We start from the raw sequence: 21,557 nt of genomic DNA on the forward strand, positions 1-21,557 counted from the left end.
ACTTATTTTATTTGGGCTGCTTGCAGATCTTGGCTATTGTAAATAAAGCTGCATTGAACATAGGAGTGTATATATTCTTTTGAATTAGTGTTTCGAGTTTCTTAGAATATATTCCCAGAAGTGGGATCGCTGAGTCAAAAGGCGGTTCCATTTTAGTGTTTTGAGGAAACTCGGTACTGTTTTCCACAGTGGCTGCACCATCTGCATTCCCACCAACAGCGCATGATGGTTCCCTTTCTCCACTACTTTGCCAACACTTGTTTGTTGATTTATTGATGATAGCCATTCTGACACATGTAAGGTGATATCTCATTGTAGTTTTACTTTGCATCTCTCTGATGATTAGTGACATTGAATATTTTTTCATATGTCTATTGGCCATCTATATGTCCTCTTTGGAGAGGTATCTATTCAGGTCCTTTGCCCATTTTTTAATTAGATTGTTTGTCTTCCTGGTGTTGAGTTGCATATATCCTTTATATATTTTAGAAATTAATCCCTTATCAGATGTATCATTCAAAAATATGTCCTCCCATTTAATGAGTTCTTTTTTCATTTTGTTGATGGGTTCTTTTCCAGTGCAGAGGCTTTTTAGTTTGATGTCATCTTATTTGTTTATTTTTTTTCTTTGTTTCCCTTGCCTGAGGAGATATTTTGTGAAAAATATTGCTACAAGAGATGTATGAAATTTTACTGTCTGTATTTTCTTCTAGAATTTTTATGATTTCATGACTTATATTTAAGTCTCTTACCTATTTTGAGTTTATTCTTGTGTATAGTGTAAGTTGGTGGTATAGTTTCAAAAGCCTCAACTTCTAAAATTCTGTTTGCAGAATGACTTTCTCTACACACACATGCAATCACACATACACACATGCATACTTCACAACTTTACGTGTATGATTACTTGATATTAATTTTTCTATTCTTTGAGTAAACCTCAGGGTCAGATATAACCATAGAAATATCTAAACTAGGCAGAAAAATGATCTTATCTTCTTATTTGTCAAAAATAGAGCATAAAAACCAGAAGCTGGACTGGGAAACAGCAACTTTAATTGATGGTATCTGTATAGTTCTTGCCTTCAAAAGAGAGTCATTGGAAATGAAAGGCAAAGACATTTTTATTTATTCATTTTTTCCAACTTGGAAAAATCTTTAATACTTGTTCTTCACTCTGGATATCAGCCATTCCTTTCATTGACTTGCATTATCTTTCCATATACACATTTTTTCCAGGATCATATTTGGCCTGAGAATGACCTCACAGGTAATTTATTTTTGCAAGCAGTCCATGTTTGATCTATGTGGCATGACAAATAATTTTCATTTTATTTAGCTGACTAAGATGGAAGTTTGAAAAGGAAATTCTACTTGACAGTTCTTGTCTGTGAGCTGCTAGTGTGTTTAATGTGTTGGAGTGCTAAGAGCAGAAACTGTCTGAGTAAGTAATACCACTGACATTCCCAACTTTTCAAAGGCTATTACATTCTTTTATCTTGTTATATACTAAGTACATCTTAGTAAGCATGGTGTTGGCAAAGTCTGTTCTTAAATACATTAAAGTCTATGTAAGTGTTGATTAATAATCTCAAGCATTCAGTATGACTTCTTGTAAGAATTTATCTCAAAAAATGTATGGACTTGAAATTGTCTTCATTCAAAAAGTTCTAATAGCTTTTATTATAAAATTTAATATCTAGCCTCTAAAGTCTATGTTGTAGTGATTTTTTTTTTTGGTTAACATTATGAATTCAAGAATCACATTGAGGATTGAAGTTTTAAGATACTCTCTTCATTTTAAAATGTAAGAATAATCCTTACATAGTAGTGACAATAATAGGCAATATATTTATAGCATAAGGTATTCTTTTGCAACTCAGAGGACTTTAAGAAATCCTTTGATCAAAGTTATATGAGATTACATAAAATTTAACACAAGTAACCACAATTTAAGTTACACCAGCTTGTAATTTTTTAAAAGAATAATAATTAGTAGTTTTTTTGTGGAATTCTCTTTGGACAAAATTGATTCTGACATTCACCCCTAATGACTTGGGGAATCTACAAGTGTATCTCATGAATGTGCTATACAGTGGTGTTCTTAGCCATTGGTTAACAGCTACATATTCCTGCTTGTTGTGGTCGAATCTCCTGTCCCTGCTGATGCCAAAGAAACAAGCCTGACTGCTGTCAAATCTCATATCTGAGGGAAAAGAGAGCACCCCTATCTCTAATTACAAAAGAAAACTGATGACATCAACGCAGTTTGCAGTATGAACTCTCAAAGTGCCATTGAAATTTTATTCAAGGACTATCAATTCTTTTCTGCTTTTCTTTTTGCAATATAAGTTAAGCACCAAAAGTCTTAACCAACCATCTTCTCTAATGCCAACTCTCATGAAATAGACTTGTGCCCTTAAAATGAACAAGGGTGAGGACCATACCAACATTGTTTGACATCTTATGTTTTCTAAGAAAGAATTAAATCAGGATTTTATGTGCAGTCTACTGAGTTTTAAACCTTGAAAGCTAATTTAAACAGTGAATAATATTTTACTATAATATAGAAAACTACCTGAGATATTGTGATTTATAATAAGAAATATATATTTTGGTCTTCACCCATGGTTTCTGGCATAGAGCTCTTATGTGCCTATTATGAGCTCTAAAAGCCACAGAGGGATCTTTTGTTAGAATGGTTCATCTTTGTTCCCAGTTGCTGAAATAGCTCCAGAGTGATAAAAGTGAAATGGCTATCTTGTTATTCATAATAATCTCCTTTTAACCACACCTGAATTTATATTAGTTAGGTGATTTTTGGAAAGGTTCCAGATAACTACTGAATTCGGGCTGATTGCCAGGAGAACCCATCAGGTAATTAGAGGGTTAGAACTTTTAACCTCATTAGCTGACTTCTGAGAAAGGGAGAGGAGATGCAGGTTGATGATTTCATCAATCACTAGAGGCCCAGTGCATGGATTTGTGCACTCGGGGGTGGGGGTGTGTGGTCTGTGGGAATTGGCCCACTCTAGGAGCACTGCTCATCACAGTCAGCGAGTGTTTGCTCCTACTGCGGGAGCTCACTGATCACCGGGGGGCAAGCTCCTGCATTGAGATCTGCCCCCTGGTGGTCAGTGCACATCATAGCAACTGGTCGACTGGTCGTTCTGCCATTTGGTCACTGGGCTTTTATATATATATAGATGTTTTTGTAATGAAGACTCCATAAAAATCCGAAACAACAGAGTTTGGAGAGTTTCTGGGTTGGTGAACACGTGGAGGAGCTGGGAAGGTATCACTTTGGGAGAGCATGGGTGCAGAACATGGTGGGCATGGGCCATGGCGGGATGGTGGAGCAGGTGAGGAGGGGTGCCAGGCCAAGGTGGGGCGCCGGTCACTGTCATTTGGGCAAGCCTCTGGTGGTTGCTAAAAATTCTTTGCTACCATGTGCTGCAGTCCTGCCCAGTGCTCACACCTGTTGCTAGTGCCCAGAGCGGACCCCGATTGCTTGGCACCGTCAGCAAGTGCAAGCGGTGGCTGCCAGCTCCGATCGCTCCCTGAGGGCTTCTCTACCTCTCCCTGCTCCTGAGGGTTGATCGGGGCAGCAGCCACCACTCACACCTGCTAATGGTGCTGGCCCTCCTCGCACACACTGCTGGCACTGGCCCCAATCACTCCACACTGTCAGCAGGTGTGAGCAGGGCCAGCGCCATCAGCATCAGCAGGTGGGAGCTGCAGCTGTGGGAGCGGGGCTGCCAACAGACAGGAGACCAGGGGCTGAGGTCAGACAGGGGACCAGAGGCCACAACGGGAGGGGCTGGGTGGGGGCGTGGAGGATGGGCTGAGACCTTTCCCTGTGCCCACTACAGCCTCGTGGCCCACAGTTCCTTTTAAGGTGCACGAATTCATGCACTGGGCCCCTAGTCTTTTTATAACAAACCAGTAGTCTAGTAAGTAAAATGTTTTCCTGAGTTCTGTGAGCAGCTCTAGCAAATTAATGAAGCCCAAGGAGGGGGTGGTGGGAATCTCTGTTTCATAGCTGGTGGCTCTTAATCACCTGGAATTTTTATTGTCATATGAAGTGGTGGAAAGGACATTCTTGTGGTGTAACTCCAGGTAGATAGTGTCAGAAATGAATTAAATTGTAGGACACTCAACTGGTGTCACAGAATTATGTGGGGTGGGGGGAAAATCCCCACACATTTGATGACCAGAATTTTGTGAGTGGAATGTTGTAATAAAGTTGAGAAAAGCAGAGGCCTTGTTATTTACAATTCCTTAATTGCTATGCATTCCAAGAAGGAAGGAGAGATGAGATGTCTACAGAGAAGTCTACTTTTAGGATATTTCAGTTCCAGAATATTACTTAATAGTTGGGAGAAAATCTAGAGGAAAAGTTACAATAAAAACACATCAAATTTACACGATTTAACTAGTCTACATGCTGAATTACCTCTTCTTCATTTTCAGTGAACATTCCTGAATAGAACTATTGTGTGGCCAGCTCTTAACAGGATATCTGTTGTGTACATCTTCTGTAGAGGTCAGCTTCCATAAAAACTCCTGTGTTATAGAATTTCTTCCCCAGGCACCTTTTTTACCTTAAAGTAAAGCCAGAAGTTCTGCTACATACAGAAAATAAGCAGTATGCAGAAAAATGTCAATACTTCCTTTGCGGTATGGCATCAATAATATGGTCTGTGTGTTAGAAGATTGTTGATGGCATAAGGACTTTGGGGAATTGAGGGAGCTGGAAGGAGTAATGGTGAAAATAAGGGGTATCTTGGGGACCATAGATACCCCATGATCTCTATCTGCCCCACCAAGCCACCTTAAAGAGATGTACCAAATAAAACAATTTTTTTTTTGCTGTGCAGACATAGCTTTAAGACAAATCTGCTATTTGATGCTTCAAATTTGTTTTTAAATTTGCTGCCCAAAATGTCCCCCTTTAAGATAAGTTCTAAGCACTACTAGGAAAGGTAGGCAAAACAATAATACAATGCAGCTGCTCAAGTCATTATAACCTAGTAGTTATTAATAAAAGTTTTCTCCTTTTGGTTTATTGTGACCAGCACGTTTGCACAAGGAAAAGTACGGTAGCTATCCCAGGCTTTGAGCTTTGAGGTGACAAATGAAATTTTAGGATTATCATGGTAAGTGTGTGTGCATCGGGGGGGGGGGGGCAAATTTTATAATATAGAAAATTAAAGTTTCAAAGTGAGTAATTAAGCTTATAGCTAATCACAGGGAATATTTTATTGTTTTATTGTTCTTGATGTGAGAATAGCTTTTTTGGCAAGAAAACTCAGAAATGCAAGGCTCCATCAGGTTCCACTCTAGGCTAGAGAAGCCAAGTTTATTCTAAAATATAGAACTCCTTGAGGACTTAACAGCATAGATCACATTCCATGAAGTTCAGATTTGAGTATGGAGCACTGATTTAATAAAATTGTTAATTTAAAGTTAGTTAATGATGAATCATAGATATTGCGTTTTTTAATTTTATTTAGTTCTTCTAAATTGTCAGTATGTGTGTGTGTGTGTGTGTGTGTGTGTATGCATGCGCACACACTCGGGCATGAATGCTTACGCTCTGTTTCATGATCAGCCCCGCTCCCGCTGCTGCTGTTCGCATGCACTGATGGTGCCAGGCCCCGTTTGCACCCGCTGAGAAATAGAGCCACTGGATTTAAGGTACGCCTCTGAGCCAACTGATGTGAAGTTAGATCTAATACAGAGCAGAGGGGGGAAGTACGTTTAAGTTTCCTTGGAGTATAAAGAGTCAGTAGTACTCAGATTAGTCCTGCTAATCTGTTTTAAAGCTTGCCAACAAGTCTGTGTCTGGGAGTCACAATTTGGTCATTAATTAGTAAGTGTCTTTTGGAAAAACATGTATGTGACTTCTCTGAGTTTCTGCCTCTTTGTATTTAAAGAAGGAAAGAGAGCTATAAGGAACAACGGTTATCACTACACTTGTATGCATGCTCTATGCTATCTTCTTAGCAGGCGACTCCCTGTGGGGTACACCGTGTCCTGGTTGCCTGATGGCTGACTTCCCCTAGTGAGTGAGAGGCATGCCAAGAATGAAGGCCCAGGTTATTTATGTGGTGGTAGCACATTTCATTTGCCTGCAATGTCTGTATATGTGTTCCGAGAGAAGAATGTGTTCATTAAAAGCAGCAAACAGAGCATGGTCGGCTGTGGCTTTTTGTAGAAAAATTTTTTTTTCTGGGTTCCTAACTCTGCTCCAGAATGATCCCAAAAGACTGATCACAGATGGTTCACTCATAATGCCACCTGGCGAGGCTGCCCTCTGTGGGCTGCTTATTGTTTTCTCCTGAAACAGGTATTCCTCACCTGTTCGCCAAACAATTCCCTGTACTCCCTGGGGGCTATCAGTAAAGTGTCTAAACATGATCTTACTCTCCAGTCAAGGATTACAGCTTCAACCCAGGTTTTTTATCCCCATGGTAAACTGGCAAAGTAGGTGTCTTAATTGTTTATTTTTTAATTCCACATTTACCCATGAAGAATTTCAGATAATTAGAAGAATATAGTTAAGTATTCATAGGCTGTCCTATCTGAGGAGAGCAATTTGATTCTGTCCTGGCAACTTCCAGAAGCTGAGTATTTCTACACAGAGGAATACATTCCTTGATATGGAAGGGGAAAGGAGGAAGAGTAAGTACACATGTCATTATCTATATATATAAAAGCCCAGCAACCTGAATGGTGGAACAACCAGAATGACCGGTGGCTATGCACTCATTGCGGCAGACAACCAGCCTGATCTGGGCTCTATCAGCGCCCCAGTGCACTGCGGCAGCCAACCAGCGCACACCCCCCCCTGACTGGCCCCCAACACCCTGATCAGGGGCAGGACCAGCTGGCCAACTGCCCGCAACCCCTCCCCCCTGCCAGCCCTGCCCAAAGGTCCCCATCAGGGTGGGCCAGCCGGACCCCACCTGTGCACAAATTCATGCACTGGGCCTCTAGTAGCTTTATAAACCACAGAATTTCTAGGGAAAAAAATAGTCTTTTCAAGACATCTAATTTAACTCCTGAATTTTGTGAATGGACAAATGGATGACCTCATCCTAAGGAAGGCTGTAAGGTATGATGTTCCTGACTTTACCTTCACTCCTATGGAATACAATATATAAACGCCCTTGGAAAGAATCAGCTTATCCTGTAGATCTGCTAGTCATTCCAGGATTCTCCTTTTTAGGTTTTGAGATTATGCAAATTAAAACACTTCTAGTTTACAAAGGGTAAAGTAATATTATCAATAATAAAATTACTTTGAAGAGTTAAAATCATTATATTACCTAAGGTGATATTATTTGAAATAACCCATCCATTCCTCCTCCCCGAAATACAATCTTAGTAGTTAAGGAAAAGGAAATGAAATTGTGTTATTTTTTACATAATCATAGAACTGTTTTTCTCCAGCCATGATATCAACTTCAACATATAATAAAAAATAAAGTAAAATAAAATATCACTTCCTAGTGAAAAGCCTAGTAAAAACAAAGCCTGTTTATGGAAACTCTTGTTTCTTTCATCTTTCTTCACCCCTCCCTCCAACCCCAACCCTTGCTGTCCCTCCCTGTTCCTGGTCCCCTGTGTGTCTCCACCCAAAAGGGAATATTTCTGAAACATGAAAATGGGAGACTAAGATCAAGGGATTTCTGGAATTGGTGAGTTTCCATGCTTGAGGATTCATTGCAGCAGTGGCAAGAGTTCAAATATTAAATGATACATTTAAGGTTACATTGACAGAACTCAAGGAGCATATTTTCACTAAATGAAAAGCACGGGTCTCTTAAGTACCTAACGTGGTTCCATTCCTCAGACTAAGTTCACATTATTTTTCTCAGTGTTTAAATGGACACAGAGCTTCTAGCCAGACTGTGACACTCCACTTACATGTTCCTTCCACGAATTAAGCCATTAAGGACATTTTTATGATCATATTCATCATTTACAAGTCCCCATGGTATTGCTTTTGATAGTGGAAAATCTTATCAGCATATTATTCTGGTTTCTTTAGCAAAGAGAATTCTCCTTAATACTATTCTATTACGTACGTGATGTGAGACCAAGAGACTTGAAAATGTTTCTTCCCCTGTTCTCCCTGAGTCATCTTGTCTGGCATTTCACAATACATTCCAAAAACCAGGAGGGGGCGAGTAACCACAACAGTAGCAGAAGCAATTCTTTGGGAGGAAATGCCTTATTTCAGGGAGGGGAAGAGAAAGACAGAAAAGGGGGAGAGGGGCAGAGAGAATGGGAATCAGAGCTGCCAGGGGTTAAGACAAGAAGGAATATTCACTTTTTTGTAGGGTTGTTCTGAAACGTAGTGAGTGAAACACAGGAGGAAGGATAAAAAAATTTAAGGAAAAGAAATTACAAACAAATCTTAGGTCTTGATTGTGATATTAGTCTGTTTTCTATCCTATTATACTGGGTCCTCTTATGGGACAGGTCAAGAAGATTTAGGACATTTACCAGATTGGTCCAGAATGTGTGTGTGTGTGTGTGTGTGTGTGTGTGTGTGCCCACATGTGTGGATGAACTGTCTAGTTTTAGTCTTTGATATTGTGATAATATTTATTTCCTACTGTTTTTAAGGGCATTATATAAAAATGCTATTTGATTTTCCAAAAACAATATCCAGGTAAGAATGGCAGCCACAATTTTCTTTTGTTAAACTCGGAGATAATTAACCTCGCTTTTAAAAGAAAATCAAGACCCCAGTCAAAGTGCCTCAGTTGGTTGAATGCCATCCCGTGCACTGAAAGGCTGCTGGTTTGAGTCCGGGTCTGGGCTTGCACCGAAGGCAAATGATCAATGTTCCCGTCTCACATTAAAGTTTCTCTCTCCTCTCTCTCTCTCTCTCTCTCTCTCTCTCTCTCTCTCTCTCTCTCTCCCTCCCTCGCTCCAATCATGTCCTCTGGTGAGGATTTAAAAAAAAGAAAAATTAAGGATGACTTTTTCTCATGATCAAGTGAAGCTACCATTACTTAAATAGAGAAAATCTAACCCAAAAGGTCTATCATAACTGAAACAAAGACACGGAGTTTGCAGATATTCTTAAGCTAATTGTTGAATTATTTTAATGTTTAACATGCTATCTGGTAGCATGAACAGGGAAGGTGAAGGATGGCAAGAGGATCATGGAGCTGATGCACACTCTCAAGCTGTTCCATGCTCCCCGAAAGCTGTCCAAGAGTTATACCTGCTGGCCAGAATATTTTTAAGACTATTATGCTGACATCTTTCTGACCTTATATTTCTACCTTTCGAGTTTCACAAAGACAGCATAGTTGGAATTTCACCTACTCTAGATTAGATTTGCTTTGTACAAAAATAATATTACCTGGCAGCCAAGTAGACAAAAGCCTGGAACCAGCTCCAGGACAACTGCTTAAATGGTTGCATTGCCTGGATCGCTGACATAGGGTCAGGGAAGGGGAGGTAACACCATCCACGGGCTTCATCGCCTCCCATAGTTGTCTAAATTGCACCCAGCTGTGATAAAAGAATTTAGTCCTCTGACCATTTCCCAGAAATATGGGGCCTGAGGGCAATAAGAACCAGTAGCAATTGAATGCACTCACATGGATGGGGGCAGAAATGCAGACAATGCCCCCACACTTTCTAGTTTATTCATTTGCTTATATTCCAGAGTATGGGGCTTAAGAGAGGCTGGTTGATGAAGTTTCAACAGGAGGAATATGCAATGTTCCGTCTTTCTACTATAAGAAAAGTTGTCCAAGCATTTGCATCGAGTTTTTAATTCTAACACCCATTCTACATAGAATTGTGAGGAGGCAAAAATGTATGGTCTGCTGCATTAATTTTCCCACCCTGGCCCTTAAGGGGGAGAGGAGAGGGAGAAGAGAAAGGGGAGAATGTTGCAGCCTTGGGGAGCTATTATGTAATGTTAGGGGTCCCAGGAACATGCTCCACCCTGTCTAAGCCCTCCCTGCTTCCTTTTAGGGCAGAGCGGAGTTCTGAGTTTTTAATGGAAAAGTTGTAACTAATTCAGCAGCAGGCAGGAATAGCTTCAGCAGCACCCTACTGGCAGTTGATAAAATGCTCAACTTTGACAGAGTTTATCAGTTAGTTATAACCAAATAGTGTTGGATTACAAACCCTCCAAAACACAGTGGCTTAAAATAATAAGCATTTAGTTAGCTTGTGGGCCTGTAGGTTAGCAATTTAGATTGGGCTGAGCCAGGGCATTCTGAGTGACTCATCTCTCCCCCATGCCTCTCACCCTTCAGCAGTCCAGCCCACGTATATTCTTAGGGCGGTGGCAGAAGCACAAGAAAGAAAAAGTAATAACAAATACACTCTTTTTAATCCTCTTCTAGTATCATGTTTGCTAACATCCCAGCCAAAGGCAATTGCACAGTCAAGCCATGGCAAAAGGCATAGAAACAAAATGGATGAAAATGTGAAGCCATCAATGCAGCCTTCAATTTGGGGCAAACACCTTTAGTCAGTTAGTGAACCCTTAGCTTCCCCAGAGTGATAAGATGCTATCATGAGAGCTATAGCAATGAGAGATGAAGGATTTGGAAAGGAAAGAAATGATTTTAGTAGAATTAGAAGAGCTCTTGACCACGTAGGAACAAACCATGAAGATCAGTGTGAAATCACCTGGTATTTGATTGCAGGGCACCGACATGCAACAGGCCACTTAGGGAAGGAAGAAAACATATATATTAGACTAGAAATCAGTAAAAGAACTACTAAATCCTCAGTGGCCTCACATATGCTAGAGAATAGCAAAATAATGAAGTTCCAATCTGTTCTTTAGAGTTTCCAAATAAAAAGTCGCAAATGCCCAAAGGTTTGAAATTAAGTTTGCATTATCTAAACACATGAATTCAACCATGCTTTGAATGTTTCCTCCACCTTGGTCTTGGTTCACTGATAGTGATCTTTTAAAAATCTTTCTCAGTTGTACTAAACTATATCTGCACCTAACTGGTCAGCTGCAGACCAGGAGCTCTGAGCTATTGGACAAGCACAAACACAATGTAACACCCAGGGAGAGAATGCTGGAGAGCCAGTTGATGATGGTGCAGCATGCAATTTCTGAATTAGTGCAAGGATGAAGGATGTTTGATAGTTCAACAAAGAAAGTGACATAGAGTCAGTGAGTTTGGCTCAATGGGACCACATTTTTGAAGGTATCTCTTGCTTGAAATTGGTGTCCAGGCATGCTCAATCCCCTTAATGAGTCTCTCCAATCAATGAGCAGGCCTGCAGGTACAACTTTGGAAAGTCCTAGTGAGTACAACCCTTAAAAGCAGTCTTCACACTCAGTCTTCCATTTTCCACTCCTGTCCTATTTTTCTTCCAAGTCTCTTAATACTTCAACAGAAAATGCCGTTTGTCTTCATCCAGGCTTTAGCTCTAGATTTCCATGTTCTGGAACCCTTGGCCAGAGCAGGTCTGCTCTGAGACCAACCCAGGCTCTAAGAACTGTAGCTCAGGCACAATACTCATTTGTCCCTTTACAGTTTTAGGAGCAGCCTCTTTGAAGGACACTTCGGCCAGGAGAAAAGGGTCAATGAAGGTTCTTAGACCAAGAAAAAGACAGAGAAAGAGAATGAATGATGGGCGGGTTGGACAACTAAGATATCACTCAATAATGTAGAGAATGAAGCTGTTTGAAGTCAAAGGGAATTTTTAGGGCCCACGGAAGGAATGTAAACATACTTCAATGCCAGAATTTTAAGGATGTGTAGCAGCAAATTAGGAGAGCAGCAACTAGAGCTACCAAAACAAAGTAATGAAGCACCTTAGACTTAAATTATGAACACTACATAATTATGACCCAACAGAAATCTGTATAATGAGTTTCTTAGCATTGATACAAGAAAGTACCTCTTGTAATGTAGAGGTGAACCAGTGTGGAGACAGATAAGCATCAATAAATTACATAGAATCAAGTTCTGGTCGAATATGGGATGAAAAAATGTTTTCTTATCAAATACTAGGAATTTCATCAAATTTTCTAGTTGCAGAAATCTGGGTTTAGTGCTAGGATTATGGTACTTATTATTTAAGTTTTGTAATTATAATATATCTTAGAATATGTGTGTATGTATATCATGTTTAATGAGCTATATGTAGTACATTTATTCTCTACCAATCATTTCATTGGCTCCTAAGTTAAAAATCATCTTCCACACCTGTCTTTAGGTATTGTTGAAGGGTGGTGTCTGAATCCAGCAAGACCCAAACCACCACTGAGCGAATACTCCAGAGCCCAGAGTGGGCTTCCATGGAAGACAGTTCCCTTTAAAGAATTCTTCCTTAACCGATTTCTTCCTGTGCAAGTAAGACATATTACAATTAAATATCCATATACCTTATCTTTTATAATGTGAGACATATGTGATAGTTTATGGCATTTTACAAGGTGACTTTTGACTTATAAATTAGATTGGCAATTTTAAATCAGGTAGTCTCTGCTTTGGGCTAAGTCATACCATTTTAAAAAACTGAAAATAATTAAAATTATGATTTTTTTGCTTCTTTTGTTGTCAGACACATGGAACTTATTTGTTCCTTTGATATGGGAATGATTTTCATGTGAGAGCATAATGAAACAGAAAGATTGTGTACTACCTCTAAGAAATTCCTCTGGGATTTTGACTAAAGATAAACTTAATGAATAGAATGCATGTAATATACACTACATGTCAGAAGAGACAAATAAATCTGATTTTTTTCTAGCTATTTATATTTCTTTGGCCTATTAAACATACCACTGCTAACAAAGTTTTCATGTCAGAGAGTTCTAGAAAGTTTTATGGTAGTCATTTAAAAAAATGATACATGATAGCAGTTTTTCCCCTTGCCTGTCTTTTATGCTGTGAGAGCCCTGTTTAAAAAAGGAGCTATTATAGCATATTTTATTGCTGTCATTTATCTAAGTACTACCCAAATATATTCCTCATAGTTCAAAAAATTCTCAATTTAGCTTGTAAAATTTTATGCTTTCCAATACCATAATTTTTAGTTCATTGCTCTTTTCATACAAATATCTATTTTAGCATGCTAACATTAAACTTTATTTGGTGGAATTTCTGATGTAATCCATCACCTCCAAATAAAATATTTTTATTAACCATTGTTCTAAATGCTATAAAATATTCTGTCATGAAAAATTAACTTTGTAATTTAAATTAACATAATTAAATTCAATTTTATTCAAGCACTACCATTATCTGATGTAAGGTGTTTAATAATAAATAACCCAAAATTTACACAAAACTGTGGGTTGAAAAAAAATGACATCAAGTAATACTATGAAATTAGCAGCATTCACCTCATAGTTGGCTCATAGTTACCAATTTTGTAAGTAAATATAAATTGACCTAATTTCCTTGAAAATCAAATAAGATCCAGCATTAGGAAAATGTATTTATCTTGCCAGGTAGTCAGTATATTAATGTCACATTTAGTTTTCAATTCTCCCAATAATTTTGTGAATGTTCTTAATTAAGTTACATCAAGCTTATGAAAGAAGTAAATTATTTTTTAACTTATATGAAAAAATTACTATTTCCTTTTACTAAGTGATACAGTTTCAAATTTTCTTAAGATAAAAGACCAAGAATAATTTTATTTAAAATCGATATGACAGAGCTTAAAGATGCAACAAAAATAAAGTAATAGTATACTTCCATATTCCCTAAATATATTGGTCCCTAACCAAGGAACTAAATAGGCATGAACACAAACTTAGCTCATAACTTGAAAAACTAAAATTGCTTGGTTTTCTGATTCAACAGATTAATACTTCCTAGATTTTTTTAGAATGAGAAGCTACTTGTATAATTTCATACCTGTGACAACAGCTTTATAGACAATTCTATATTAAAATTATCTAACGAGGGCAAGAATAAGAATTCTCATTACTCTAGGCATTTGGAACATTTACACAGATGACACAATCCCAAATTACTAAAATCAAATTTTGACCTTTAGGAGATATGCATAAAGCAGAGAAAAACAAAGTATCCTACTTAGATTTTCATCAATATTTTTCATTGTCCCTTGGCATGATTGCTAACAATGCTTATGCTGAATAGTTATTGTCCATGTTAGGCTGAGATTGACCTTTTTGTTGTTGTTGTTGTTAACCTTAGCATTTTCCCCATGTCAGGAACAAAATATGTGCTCCATCACCTTATGCTGCATAGGTCATTTTAAATGTGCTTCTGCGCTCCTTTATCACCACTCAGTTCTCCCTGTTGTGGAGAATCTATTCGGTTCCCCAGCTCCTCTCTTGATTTTCCATCTCAGCCCTGATGGTTCTTCAGGGACACATGGGGAGGCTTGAAATTTATGTTCATATCTTCCAAAGCAGATCTCTGTATGCGGACATATGAGGTGTATGTGTGGGAATGGGATGGAATCAGGAGAGGATAATCAGAAGAGGATAATGCCTCCTTTCTATGTTTATGTACTCTCTTCTGTGATGTCAATTTGACCTGTTTTTAGAAAAAAACAACAACACCCTTCATTTTAGTTAATAATGCATTTTTGATGAACTGGCTTTGTAGAAGACCAAACATCTGGCATAGGAAAATCTAGTCATGTACACCTGTGGTCAAAACCCTTCCAATAGCCCAGAGGATAAAATCCAAACCCTCTAACTTTTTGGCAAAATGCTTCTGGACTTGGCCATTTCTTATCTTTAGGCTTTAGTCTCCAGCAGCTTCTAGCAGACCTTTGTACCACTAGTTTCTCTTACCTAGATTTGTGCCTGGAATGGTCCATATGGCCCTTTCCCTTGCTCACTCTTTTCTAAACTTTAGACGTTTCCAAGGACCCCCAGTGGTGGACTTAGAAAGCAGCTGAGGTGAGAACCAGAGGCCCAGAATGAAAGCTCTGGAGCAAGGTGGTTAGCTGCAGAAAGCATAGGTGACCCAAATTGCTTACATTCTGAAAGCGACAACAAACTTATTCCTCAGATATTGGCCACTAGCTCATCAATGTCATCAGCAAGCTAATGAACATCAAACATGTTTTTCAATTATGCTAGTCCTCACGGGAAGGATGCTTAATTAAAATTCCCTCCTAAATTTATGCTTGAATTTAAACCATTCTTTTCTTGACCTCTTTCTTTCACATATAAAATGCAAGTAACCTAAATAGTTAAAGAAGCTTGTGTGTCGAAAGCAAAATATTGATACAAAACACCAGTTTGCTTTTCATAAACATTTTTCACATCTTTAAATTCACTGGAAAATCCTGAGAGGGGTTGAGAGAGAGAAAGAGGAGAGAGAGAGAGAGAGAGAGAGAGAGAGAAGAGAAAGCTACATAAGTCCAACTCTGATCAAGTAATCAATAGTTTTAGCTCGAAGTCACCCATGTGCCATTGCCAATCACATGTCCTCCTGCTTCAGAGATAATCCTGCCTCTGTCTTTTATGGTAACTACTTTGTGACTTTTCTTTCTCAATTTGCTTCCTAAACATGCATCACAGAATTTTTAAATTTTATTTGTTTTTTTAGTCATGAAGCTTTATGACTGACCACATATCAAAGAGGCCCTGAGTCTCTCAAGTCTCTCAGTCCCTTCTGAGCCAACCAGACCTGCTCCCAGCCACACTCTCTTTCACTGTTGATTCTACTCCTGGTTACCAGTGGGAGACTTTCATGCCACTTTCCTTTGAATTGGCTTGCCATTTCTCAATAAGACTTGGCAGTCTGGGTTTGGCTCACCTCGATGCTAAAGGCTAGCCCATCCTTTGGAGCCATGTAGGAAGGGAGGCTGGGGTAAGTCTCAGGTCACTGGAAGTGAACCACTTTCAACTATAAAGAAGGACTCTTGTTGGGGAGGAAAGGAAAATATTAGAGCATAATGGTGTCCTTTAAAAATGTAGTGAGTGCTAGGAGTGGATCTTATAAATGACCTACCTCCTACTGGGAACAGAACTTCCTCTTTGACAGTCCAAGCATGTCAGAAAAAATTCTTGCTTCTTGATGTTAAAATAGTAACATTTTATTTTTACTTTTACTTTTTTTCTCTTTTTAAGATATATGTATATAAAACTTCTTAATGAGGATATAAAGAGAAAGTACATTTCTGTATTATTTCCATCTTCATTACAGTATAAAACTTTGATTTTCACTCAAATGATTTTAAGAATTTATTTCTGTTAAGAAGTTACTCATTGGCAAAACTTTTAGCTTAAAAGGTCTTGTCTCAAGAGAGCTATACTACCACAATAATCAAAGGAGAAGTAAAATATCCCTGCCTTGAAACTTCTAGGGATGGTCAGGTTATGTCTTGATGTCCTCTTCAATGTACTGACTTCCTCAAATATAAAAAAATAAATAAATAATACAGAATTGGCCTGGCCAGTGTGGCTCAGTAGTTGAGCATCGACTTATGGACCAGGAGGTCACAGTTTGATCCCCTGTCAGGGCATATGCCAGGGTTGCAGACTCAATACCCAGTGTGGGGCATGCAGGAGGCAGCCGGTCAATGATTTTCTCTCATCATTGATGTTTCTATCTCTCTCTCCCTCTCCCTTCCTCTCTGAAATCAATAAAAGGATATTTAAATAATAATTATTATTTTGAAATGAAATAAATACACAGGGAAGAAATCCTAAAGGAATGAAGATGATTTTACTTAGAGATTTCTTTGTATCAAACTACCAACTATAGACCAGTAATAGAAAAAGGGGTCAACCATTACTGGTGAGTAAATAAAATAGCAAGCATTTTTATATTATTATAGAAGTACAAAAGCTTTTGTGTGTGTCTGTGTTTGTTTCACAATAACACAGTTAACATCTCTATAGTTCTCAGCAATTTACAAAAGGTTTTCAGATTTTATATCACATGAGCATTATAACCAAGGCTGCTTTGAGGCCAAGGAAGGTGCCTCTCCTAAGACATTTTTATTGAAAAGTTTCTGTTATTCCACTTCAATTTTACCCCATACACCTATCTGTGATAACTCAATTTTCACTTTCTTTTAAAAATTTAATTAGCCTATTAACTAAACAACCATTTATTAAACACTTTTATTTATAAGTCACCTTGTTGATTTTGAAATTGAAGTGAGTACAATATACTCTAAAAGGAACCTGTGTTTTATTTGGATAAAGAGGAAAAACTAAGCATTATAAAACAATAGCATCTATCTATCTATCTATCTATCTATCTCTATATATATATAAAAGGCTAAGTGACCATCTGACTGGCCGGTAGGTGTGATGCACACTGACCATCAAGGGGCAGACACTCAATGAAGGAGCTGCTGAACTGCGTTGACTTGGCAGCAGCCATTCTCAGGTGATGCACCTGGAACCAGAGAGGAGGGAGCCCGATTCCAGAGTGCATCACCCAAGAACCGCCCTCTTGCAATCCGGGACCCCTCTGGGGATGTTGGAGAGCTGGTTTGGGCCCGATCCCCACAGGCCAAACCAAGTGACCCTACCTGCCAGATGACCTTCCAGCAGTGGCGCCACCCCAGGTGCGGCCAGCCAGGGAGGGACTGCAGAAGATTGGCTCCAGGGTGTGTCTGGCCCATCTCACCCAGTCCCGCCCTGCCTGCAACCTTCTAATAAATTTCCTTTCAATGTGCAGGAATCCGTGCATCAGGGCACTAGTATACCAATGAAAGTTTATCTCATATAGTGAATGTAATATACTCAAAGTATCACATATAAACTGAATTATCAAATGAATAATTGAATGAGGGGTTTCAGTCTGATTGCCCTCAGGCCAAGGATGTGCAATGCTTATGCTTGTTAATTTGAAATTTTAAGGTCTGACCCTTATACATACATAAATTCACACTGACATTGCAAAATTATTTTAGTCAGAACTCATGGCAACATCAGGCCCATATTTCCATGTAGTACATGTGAGTGAGTTTAAAAGAGGCAGCTCTATTTAGATAAGGCAGATTTGTCCAACACCGGGGTTTTGTGTAAGGGACTATCTTGTTACACCACACCCACCTCATTCATTAATATCCCGGTCTCTGGATGCAGTTAAGTTTGCAATCTCTGTATTAAACTAATAACTGCTATGTACCATTGGAAGAGAGAGATACCACAGGCTCAGTTTCTAAGGTCCTAAAGAACATAAGGATTGGAGGCATTGGGTTTCAGGATATAGACAACAGGAAAGCATGAGTAGACGCACCAGGACGAGAAAGCAGGTGTGTTTCTTGAGGTAAACCAGTTGGCTAGACCACTAAGGCTATTAAGTATGGCAACCAAAGGCTCCTGAGAAGGATAGTAACATTAGTATTCTTTTTACCTAATCTAACCTGTTTCCTAAATAATTAATCTACTTCTTTCAGTCAGGACTTCTTTTTCCTGACTGTCTGCTTCACCTTAAAAATGGTAGTCCTCAGTGATTTCCGCCAGGGTGATTTATCCATAGCAGATGTGATCTTCCTGATGTGGCCAATGACTGGTGGCCAGAGCCACCACTAGAATAATATACATGGGCTTCTATAGGAGATAAATAAAATACTAATACATTTTCGTGTCGCTGCTTCCATAAGTCCTTCTGCATAGTTGTCAAATTGCTGTTCTAAAGGTGAAAAAGTGTGTTTCTGGATCATACTGAAGTTGAGAGCCCTGTAACTATGCCTGAGCTTTTGTTTGTTTAAAGAATGCATTGGGGTTATATAGCAGGAAAAATAGAATCTAAAACAGGAAATTTTAAGTGAGCTTAACTGTTTTCATTTTTCAGAATGTTATTTTGCTGGCTTAATTTCCCCTGAAAACTAAATGATTAATATGATTAAAGAAAAACAAAATACAAAAGGACTATTCTTTTGTGTAAAGATGTGAAACATTTAGAGTGGAACATGTGAAAACATGACAAAAAGTACCTATAAAGTTACTGGTTGCTATTAATTGTCCCCAAATACTGAACCAGATGTCAGGTTAAATAATGAATTGTTTTACTTTTGAGGTAATTCAGTTGCCCTGTGTAAATTCAGTGAATACAATGTCTTTATAAAGGACAGTCTTTGTGGAAAAAAGTTCAGTGTGCACGTTGGAATGTCCTGCATCTCTTTCCTTTGAAATTTTATCTGGTCCCAGTTACCATCTGCTCCTAATTTGATTCAGTGGCAGAGAATGAGCTGAGCCTGGATACTCAAACTGAAGCAGGCATACTCCATCAGGCCTCCTTCTGGTGGTGTTCTTTGTATATCACCTGAAGTTTACTGAATAGACAGCAACTTTATAAAGTTCTGTTAAAAAATACATAAAGCTAAGAACATATATGCATAGCCCATGGACACAGACAACAGTGTGGCTAAGGCAGGGGAGGAGGGTACCGAGTGGAGGTGGGCAAAGGGGAGAGGACATCTGTAATAGTGTCAACAATAAAATAAAATACATAACGCATTTAAGTAATGTATTTTTGAACTCTTAGCTGTCAAGGTCACTCGAAGCATTTTAGCTAGTTCAATGTACAAGAGTTTCTGCTATAGCTCTTATTTTATATTATTTTATTTTTTTCTTTCCATATTAGATTCTTTATCAGAAGGCAACTGAACTGGTTCCTTTGGAATAGACTGAGTATATGTCCCTTTAGAGCTCTCTGGTTTATTCAGTTCAGTTCATCTAATATGTAATGACCATCTGTATGTGCCCGGCTCTGTGATAAGTGTTGGCCTAGAGCAGCAAATATGATGGACAGTGTCCTTGCTTTCTGTTAGTTTCCAGGCATTTAGAGAAGACAGACATTGACTATGGAGAACTAAAAACCCAAATAGTCTTTATAGTTCAAAAGAGTTTCACTGCTCTTGTACCCACAGTGCCCTTGGGTGCTGGTCAAAACAAAACTGGGTGTGATCTGCTCTGCTGTGTTCACCACAGGCATCGAGATGTGGCCTGTGGATGCGCCCCAGGTAACAACTCTGGTTCCTGGACTTTTCCCAACCAGTCAAGGAGCCCTCCATCCATCTAAGGCAGGGGCTGGCAACAGTGGAGAGAAGGCCAAATGTGGCCTCTAGCCTGTTTTTGTGTGGTCCAAAATGGTTTTGCATGTTTAAATAGTTGAAAGCAAGTCAGGAGAATATTTCATGACACATGAAAATTTTATGAAAATCAAATTTTCGGGTCCATAAATAAAGTTATGTTAAAATATAGTTCATTCATGTATATGTGGTCTATCAGCTTTCTTGCTACAATTAGCAGAGCTGAGTAGTTAAAACGGAGATCAGGATGGCCTGCCAAGTCAGAAATATTTACTATTTGGTCCTTTACAAAGAAGTTTGCCAATCCCTGATCAAAGGTACTAAGTTATCTATTTTCTGAGTTTCCCCCGCATTATTCACTGCATCATATGGGCCATATACTGTACCATCCCCTCATCTATTCTTCTATTGCCGAATCTTTCCTCCAATGAGAGCACAACAACCGCACTTTACAAAAACTCTGTAACTCATGTTCAAAGTATGGAGGGGAGTTGATAGGACCCTAGCAAGCCAGAGCATAGCCCCCTGCAAACTTAGCCTGTGCTCTTTAAGCCTCAGAGCACGATATAATTTACGCCTCTATGCTTAGGGTGTTTCAAGGTTAAGAACAAAAACTCCTTCCTCTAAGTGGCTTTCCCATCCCACTGCTATGAATAGGCTGATTCTACTATATGCTTTGATAAGAAACTGGCTTTCTAATTTTCTAAAATTATTAGGGATTAAGTTACAGAATTTTAAATAAAGTTAGCTACCAGATTTATTTTTTAATACATCTTCTCCTAAAATTTCTGAGAATTTCTAAAATCAGGAATACTTAGATAGTTGGCATATTCTCCAAATGAAAAAGTCTGACCAGTATAGCTCACCCTAGTACTTACTTAGTTATCTAGCACAATTATACTCCATACTTATTGAAATTGCCCAATATATGACAGTTCCATCAGAATGGATTATATTACTTAGAAAAAATGTCTTTATGTTTCATGTTTATCTCCACAAAAACAGAAATGATTAACTATAAACATTTAATATTTTACAATTTAATATTTTCCTCACAGAGACAGTCATTGGCAATATTTCCTTATATCATAATTTCACATGCCATTAAAACGCTTACTTTAAAATGTAATGAAAATTTCACCTCATTCTCTTAATTCCAGATAACATTGTGGCAAGTTAAACAATTTAAACACCTTTTATTAGATTATTATTTCTGACAAATAACATTTGACCATGAAGTAATATAGTTTGGGGCCAAAAAGAATTATTATGTTTAACCCAATTACTTGAATAATATCTAAATGCTTTCACTACCTTTCAAAGACAAGTCTCCATTTGTTAATACTGAATGCAATTGTATATTTAAATAATATGCGTGAGCAACTGGCATCTTATATTTGGCTTATGAGGAAAAGAAAAAGTAAGCTGTAAAATTCTTCCTCAGAAGATACAAAAAGCAAGGTTACAGGTCTTGCTGACTTTTATCGTATCGAGAGCAGGGGCTAGGTGAAACTGAACTGGTACCTCTTCCTCAAATATTATTCATTCTT

The sequence above is a fragment of the Myotis davidii genome, unplaced genomic scaffold (assembly GCF_000327345.1).
Source record: "Myotis davidii unplaced genomic scaffold, ASM32734v1 scaffold104, whole genome shotgun sequence".
NCBI classification, from domain to species: domain Eukaryota; kingdom Metazoa; phylum Chordata; class Mammalia; order Chiroptera; family Vespertilionidae; genus Myotis; species Myotis davidii.